Genomic DNA, 6586 nt, shown 5'->3' with positions numbered 1-6586 from the left:
TCATTACCGGCAGAGATACTACTATGACTTGCTGGAGAGCCATTCCTGTATGAGGTGCCGCAGGACTGTGAAGGTCCTTCTCATCACCGGCAGAGATACTACTATGACTTGCTGGAGAGCCATTCCTGTATAAGGTGCCGCAGGACTGTGAAGGTCCTTCTCATCACCGGCAGAGATACTACTATGACTTGCTGGAGAGCCATTCCCGTATAAGGTGCCGCAGGACTGTGAAGGTCCTTCTTATCACCAGCAGAGATACTACTATGACTTGCTGGAGAGCCATTCCTGTATAAGGTGCCGCAGGACTGTGAAGGTCCTTCTCATCACCGGCAGAGATACCACTATGACTTGCTGGAGAGCCATTCCTGTATAAGGTGCCGCAGGACTGTGAAGGTCCTTCTCATCACCGGCAGAGATACTACTATGACTTGCTGGAGAGCCATTCCTGTATAAGGTGTCGCAGGACTGTGAAGGTCCTTCTCATCACCGGCAGAGATACCACTATGACTTGCTGGAGAGCCATTCCTGTATAAGGTGCCGCAGGACTGTGAAGGTCCTTCTCATCACCGGCAGAGATACTACTATGACTTGCTGGAGAGCCATTCCTGTATAAGGTGCCGCAGGACTGTGAAGGTCCTTCTCATCACCGGCAGAGATACTACTATGACTTGCTGGAGAGCCATTCCCGTATAAGGTGCCGCAGGACTGTGAAGGTCCTTCTCATCACCGGCAGAGATACTACTATGACTTGCTGGAGAGCCATTCCTTTATAAGGTGCCGCAGGACTGTGAAGGTCCTTCTTATCACCAGCAGAGATCCTACGATGACTTGCTGGAGAGCCATTCCTGTATAAGGTGCCGCAGGACTGTGAAGGTCCTTCTCGTCACCAGCAGAGATACTACTATGACTTGCTGGAGAACCATTCCTGTATAAGGTGCCGCAGGACTGTGAAGGTCCTTCTCGTCACCAGCAGAAGTCCTCAGCCATGGCCACATCCTGTGTAACTGTGAAAAACATCAGGATTTGGCCAAAGTTTGCATTTCATCATCTAAGTCACATTCTTCTCGACTTGCAAAACAGCCCCCGTCCAAGATAATAACTCTGCAGTCAGTGCTATGAAATGAAGCAACAAACAGAATGTACTTATTTACTGTTTCTAAAGAGGGTCCCAAATGTCGGGAATCTCAGCCCCTTCCCGACATTCGAAGTACACGTATTTCATAATGTTGGGAAGGAAGTCTGGCCCGGGCTCAGGAGCTGGACTTGCTTCATACGCAGCTTTTTTTACTACAGCTGACACCCACGTCCAGAATCCGCGATCGGTTCCAGCAGTTTAACCTCCTAGATGCCACGGTCGAAGCAATTAGATGGCAGAAGAGACCACGGTCACCAGAATTCTCCTCCTCATGACTCGATTGTGGATGACAAGTGGTTAAGATGGTGGCTAAGGGAACAGTGATGGATCCTTAGGGCTGCCATGTAAGTCCAACGGAGTCCAAGTATGCTAAGAGAGTGCTTGCAGCACAATACAGTGTATTACTAGTAATACCATAACATTCTGTAGTTAAAGGGGTACTCCGCCCCTAGACATCTTATCCCCTATCCAAAGGATATGGGATAAGATGTCTGATCATGGGGGTCCCTCGATCGCGGCTGTGGCATCCCAGACATTCAGTGCACGGAGTGAACTTTGCGGATGACTGGTGATGCGGGAGGGAGGCTCGTGATGTCACGGTCACGCCCCTCAATGCAAGTCTATGGGAGGGGGCATGGCCCCTCCCATAGACTTGCATTGAGGGGGCGTGGGCTGATGTCACAAGGGGGCGTGGCCCATGATATCACGAGCCTCCCCCCCCACATCACCAGTCATCCGGCATGAAGCAAAGTTCATTCCGTGCAACGAATGTCTGGGATGCCACATCCGCGATCGAGGGACCCCCATGATCAGACATCTTATCCCCTATACTTTGGATAGGGGATAAGATGTCTAGGGGCGGAGTACCCCTTTAAACTAAACCCTAAAGTGTTATTGTCTGTTGTTCTGACATGCCAAAAGTTGTCGATCACATGGGGTCCCACTCCTGAGACCTGCTGCAGTCGTGAGATACAAGTCGGGGAAGCATGTGGCATTGTGCTTCACTCCCTGGCAAATCTGACTTTTTCTGTATAGACTTCTATGCAGAAAAAAGGTCAGATCTCAGATGAAATAAAGAACGGATAAAAAGAGAAAAGGTCAGATCTCAAATATTTTTCTGGTCAACTTAAAAGCAAAAATAAATAGCCGCGCTCTTCCTACTTTTATGACAGTACAGTGACATCACAGGCCACGCCCCTCAACGCTCCTAGACAACAAGAACAACCTTCCTTATTCACTATATCCACCAATTCATCATCCTACTGTATCATATGCAGACGACTCCTGAGGATATCAACAATATTCCTTAAAGTGGTCTCCATGTCTTTCTTCTCCTTCACATTTCTGATGTAACAGAAGGGAATTATGGGATGTTTAGTTTACAATTGTGGCGTAGGGGTGTGAGGTGCAGGGTAGATGTTATAACCCAAGGGGGCAGATGTTATTAACCCCTTCTTGTCGTGACGCCAGGGTGTGGTTTAGCCTTAACCACCCGAAGGTAATACCGCTGGTCCTGGGCTAGGCACAGGGGCAATGAAGACACCGACGCCAAGTTACGGACAAACGGTAGCTTTATTGAGGGTAGACAGATGACACAGTCTATACAGTACAGACTGGGCCCAAGGAGGTGACCAGTGACACAGGGGGACCTCGCAGGCTTGCTGGGACTTGCAGTAGTTAGACTGACTTTAGTGCAGGCCACGCAAACTAAACAGTAGACATGACTGACCTGATGACTTTGGATTACTTGCAATTGACAGGTGGCTGCAGACTTTAGGCTTGAGGCCTCCAATGCTCCGGACACAGACACTGAGACGACTGCACTGGACCTCAGGAACTAAGAGAGAGATTGCAGCCCCTTCCCTGGTTATATAGGGGGCTGGCAAGGAGCCCATGGGTCACTTGGGGGGTCACCTGGTCACTAGTGCCTCCTGGGTAACAATCACATGGTATAACAATTAAAGAAACAGTACATTATTAAGATCACTACTTATATACACAGGGGATAATACATAAAGGGGACCCTGGGGACATGGAGAGACTCTGCCTGACAGAGCAGGAGAAGTACGGGGACACACCATCCCATACTGGGACACCACATAATGTTTGTGGCTCTGTCGATCACCTCGGATATCCTCCCCTGGACTATCTGTCTTACGTTTCCTTCAATTGTGTATCAGGAGCATCAGATTGGGAACAACGAGAGGGAAATAGAGAACAGATAGTCCGAAGGAGGATATCCCATGATTCTCTTCTATTACAACAGAAATGTGACGGTTTAGATGACTTTTTTCCCCCCCACACCTTATAGCCGATTATTAACATATTATTTGATGATTATTTGTTTAATATACTGAATAAGAGGTTCTATACTATCACCCAGCAGTTTTCTAAGCATGACTTTAGGAAGAACATTTTATATTACTTTTGAAATGGACCGGAGATGGGCTGTTTGCTAGTGGTACACATACATGGACTTCCTTTCCCTTACTTCTCTGGTCAATCATAGCACAGCACCTACTCCTCATTGCTCTGCCATGATGATGTGTTCATGAAAGTGCTCAGGCCTGAAGAGGATAGTATGCTAGGGGATGATTTTTCAGCACAGCACTATAGATGGCTACCCTGTAGGCAGTAATAATGCCTCCTTTACCTTCTCACTTCCTCTGTGCCTCGCTGAACATTGGGTCCTATCGGCGTCATGCAGTGACAATGCATCTGTGGCCCCAGCTGTCAGGATCACATGGCTAAATCCAATGTGTTTAATTCAGCTCATCACAATACCTTGTATCCCCGTAAAATTAAAGGGGTACTTTACTCCTAGACTTCTTATTCCCTATTCAAAGGATAGGGGATAGGATGTCTGATCGTGAGGTGCTGGCGGCAGGGGTCGTGACGTCACGGCCACGCCCCTCGTGACGTCACGGCCATGTCCACTCAATGCAAGTCTATGGGAGCGGGAGTGGTGGGCTCCACGCCCCCACCCATAGACTTGTATTGAGGGGGAGTGGCGTGATGTCACGAGGGGGCGTAGCCATGATGTCACGACCTCCACCACCTACTACAAGCGTTCGGAACAAAATGTTCCGAACGCTGGGGCAGCAGAGTACCCCTTTAAGTAGGGATGTTCCAATACTGATACTAGTATCGATGCCAATACTCGGGATTTGCATGGTATCGGGGACTCGTTTAATGTCAAACCCGATACCTGTTGCAGCGCAGCGCTCTGCTGCCCCATTCTGCCGTCCACATCATAGCGTCTTATGGAGGAGCATGTGACACACATCACTCCACTGCACCCAGTGTAACACTATGGAGGAAGCAGAGTGACGTGTATGTCACATGCTCCTCCATTAACGCCATGATACGGACGGCAGAACGGGGCAGCGGAGCGGCAACACAGGACAGCTGTAAGTGAACTACTACAAGCATAGGGACCGTTATCTACAAAGGGGAAGGGACCTGCTTTTTACAAGGGGGGGGGGGGGGGGAACCTGCTGCCTCCATTCATGTCTATGGGAGGGGGTGTGACGGCCGTCAAGCCCCCTCCCATAGACATGAATGGAGGGGGCGCAGTGTGACGTCACGTCCCCAGGTTTCCGAAACTGGAGACGCAGCCCCGCATAGAATCACGAGAGATCACGCGGGGTCCCAGCAGCGGGCCCCTATCTTATCTCCTATCCTTTGTATGCATTCTCTTAAGTGACCACTAGATGTCCTCGCAGTACTAGCAATTTCATTCACTCCGTGAGATCCCTCTGTGAGTTCTCTTTGTGAAGGATGTGGAGCAGCTGCACAGAATATGGAGGAACAGTATGGGAAATATTCACAATATAAAGGATGGACACCGGGCGTATGATGTTATTACTCAAGACACAGTCAGGGGCGGCGGAGGGAGTTTGTATTAAAATAAAGAAAATAAGACCTCAGGTTATTATTAATATTATTAGCATTATTATTATTTTTACTATTAAGAATAATAATAATAATGATAATATTGATAATAGAAATTGATAATAATAATATATTATTATTATTATAATAGACCATGAAACCTTAGGATAATCATCATCATCATCATCATAGATCTTGGGATAATATTAAAAATAGACCTTGTAATGATAACAAGAACAACAACAATAATAATAATAATATCATTATAGACCAGGGAACTTTAGGTTATTATCATTATTTTTATTATTATTAATAATAATAATCATTATCGACCTTGAGATAATAATATAAATAACATAATGATAATATTCACAGATCTTGGGATAATAATAATAAAAATAGAACTTGGAATGATGAGAACAACAATAATAATAACAATAATATTAAACCTCAAGTTATTAATAATAATAATAGACCTCAGGATAATAATAATAATAATAAAAATAATAATAATATCATTATAGACCAGGGAACTTTAGGTTATTATTATTATTTTTATTATTAATAATAATAATCATTATCGACCTTGAGATAATAATATAAATAACATAATGATAATATTCACAGATCTTGGGATAATAATAAAAATAGAACTTGGAATGATGATAACAACAATAATAATAACAATAATATTAAACCTCAAGTTATTAATAATAATAATAGACCTCAGGATAATAATAATAATAATAAAAATAATAATAATAATAATATTTATAGACCTTGGGATAATAAAAATAGACCTTGGAATGATGATAATGATGACAATTATTAATAATAACAGTAATAATAATAAACCTCGGGATAATAATAATGTATGATGCGATATAATGGGAACAAATGTGCACAGTTTTTGCCATCATTAAATAGTTATTTTGCTTTGATCATAGACACAGTCGCTCTATTCTTATGGTTTATTTGATTTCTTCCTATAACTATGTTCTGGGCTCTGAGGGAGTGAAGGGAATCGCTACAAGGACATCTAGTGGTCAATCAACAGAATGCACTTCTATAAATCAAATCGACCATCTTTGCTACATATATGACATATCCCACGGCTGTATGAACAGAGTTAAAAAGATTAGAGAGGAGCGAACTTACAGTAAATTCGATTCGTCACGAACTTCTCGGCTCGGCAGTTGATGAATTTTCCTGCATAAATTAGTTCAGCTTTCAGGTGCTCCCGTGGGCTGGAAAAGGTGGATACAGTCCTAGGAGACTCTTTCCTAGGACTGTATCCACCTTTTCCAGCCCACGGGAGCACCGGAAAGCTGAACTAATTTATGCAGGAAAAGTCAGCAACCGCCGAGCCGAGAAGTTCGTGACGAATCGAATTTACTGTAAGTTCGCTCATCTCTAAAAAAAAATCAATGTGGATAAATAGGTTACGAAAAAAAATATTTTAAAAGTATCAGAATCTGGTGACAGTATAAATTCAGGGTCGAAATTTCTACATTCAGGAAATGTTTTAATTTTTTAAGATTTGAAACCTATAATGAG

This window comes from Hyla sarda, chromosome 11 (genome assembly GCF_029499605.1).
Source record: "Hyla sarda isolate aHylSar1 chromosome 11, aHylSar1.hap1, whole genome shotgun sequence".
Lineage (NCBI taxonomy): Eukaryota > Metazoa > Chordata > Amphibia > Anura > Hylidae > Hyla > Hyla sarda.
Note: the sequence above shows the minus strand (reverse complement) of the source record.